This window comes from Lissotriton helveticus, chromosome 7, assembly GCF_964261635.1.
Source record: "Lissotriton helveticus chromosome 7, aLisHel1.1, whole genome shotgun sequence".
In the NCBI taxonomy this organism is placed as follows: Eukaryota; Metazoa; Chordata; class Amphibia; order Caudata; family Salamandridae; genus Lissotriton; species Lissotriton helveticus.
In genome coordinates, this window is record NC_136068.1 from 448,276,085 (window position 1) to 448,278,002 (window position 1,918).

Here is a 1,918-nt window from a genome sequence, read left to right on the forward strand (position 1 = left end):
GAATGAGGATGGATTGTCTTGTGTACTATGGCCAGCACTGAAGTAGAATGCAAAAAGCTAAGAGCACCTGATTTCGTCTGATCTCAGAAGTTAAACCGGGTCGGGCCTGGTTAGTACCTTGATGGGAGAAGGCCTGGGAATACCAGGTGCTGTAGGCTTTTTTGTGGCTTTGCTTTAGGTGAGTGAGGGTGGCTTGTCTCGCTTACAATGCCAGCACTGAAATAGAATGAAAAAAGCTAAGAGACTCAAAGTCAGTGCTTTTAATGCCTACCACCATATCACCATGAAAGTACCTGATCTTGCTTGATCTAAGAAACTAAGCAGGGTCTGGCCTGATTAGTACCTGGATGAGAGACCGCTTGGTAATACCTGGTGCTGTAGTCTTTTTTTATTTTTTTTGTTTTGCTTTAAGTGAATGAGAAGGGCTTGTCTCTCTGACTATGGCCAGCACTAAAGTAGAATGAAAAAAGCTAAGATTCCCAAAGTCCATGCTGCTCATACCTATGGTCCTAACCTCCCAGAAAGCACCTGATCACGTCTGATCTCAGAAGTTAACCAGGGTTGGGCTTGGTTAGTACCTTGATGCAAGACTGCCAGGCAATAACAGGTCCTGTAGGCTTTTTTTTGTTTTTGCTTTAGGTTTATGAGGATGGCTTGTCTCGTGTACTATGGCCAGCACTGAAGTAGAATGAAAAAAGCTAAGAGCCACAAACTCCATGCTCTTCATCCCTATGGCCATAACCACCCTGAAAGCACCTGATCTTGTCTGATCTTAGAAGTTAAGCCTTACCACCACAAAAGCACCTGATCTCTGAAGTGAAGCAGGGTCGGGCCTGGTTAGTACCTTGATGGCAGACCGCCTGGAAATACCAGTTTCTGTAGGCTTTTTTTGTTGTTTTACTTTAGGTGAATGAGTGTGACTTGTCTCGCATACTATGGCCAGCACTGAAGAAGAATTAAAAAAGCTAAGAACATCAAAGTCATTGCACTTCATGCCTAGGGCTATTCCACCCTGAAAGCACCTGATCTTGTCTGATCTCAGAAGATAAGCAAGGTCTGGCCTTGTTAGTACCTGGATGAGAGACCGCCTGGGAATACCAGGTGCTGTTTTTTTGTTTTGCTTTAGGTAAATGAGGATGTCTTCTCTCGTTTTCTATGGCCAGCACTGAAGTAGAATGGAAAAACCTAAGATCCCCAAAGTTAGTGCTTTTCATGCCTACGGCCATACCACCCTGAAAGCACTTGATTTAGTCTGATCTCAGAATTTAAGCAGTCTCGGGTCTGGTTAGTACCTTGATGGGAGAACGCTTGGGAATACCAGGTGCTGGAGGCTTTTTTTTAAATATATTTTTTTGGGCATTTAGTAAATAACAAAACATGGTACTACACAGTTAAATTCAAAGGTGCATACATGTTGTTCCAAAGCAGTATGCATCAGTTGCATGACTGATATTCTTATCCAGAAATATTCTACAGTACGTCCCACTAGAATACAACAGGGGTTCCAGGTGCTATACATATTATCTACATGTTCGTTTCATCAGTCACTGACATCCAACTATGATTCCTTATGTGGGGGTTCACAGGTATACCCGTGGTAAGCGTTCCACCCACCCCATATCCATGTCCATTTCTTGGGGCATCCTCTGTGGATATAGACTGACTTCTCCACTACCATTGCACTGTCCATGTCTCAACACCATTGAAGAAGGATAGGGGTCTGTCGGGACTCCCAACATTGAGCTATGTTCCGCTTTGCCAGCGTTATACCGAGTGTCACCCATTCCTGAGTCATGTGGTTGAGATCTGTGGGCTCCTAAATGTTAAGAATGCATCTCTTTGGTTCTGGCAGAACCGGTACTTCCGTGACTTGCGAAATTGTGCACATGACCGCCCCCCAGTAACATAAGATCTTTGG

General features: G+C 44.2%; 2 pseudogenes; both read left to right on the forward strand.

Moving 5' to 3' along the window:
* Positions 1 to 994: 994 nt before the first annotated feature.
* Positions 995 to 1,113, forward strand: LOC144771208 (5S ribosomal RNA; annotated as a pseudogene).
* Positions 1,114 to 1,214: 101 nt separating this feature from the next.
* LOC144771151 (5S ribosomal RNA) lies at positions 1,215 to 1,333 on the forward strand (annotated as a pseudogene).
* Positions 1,334 to 1,918: the final 585 nt, after the last annotated feature.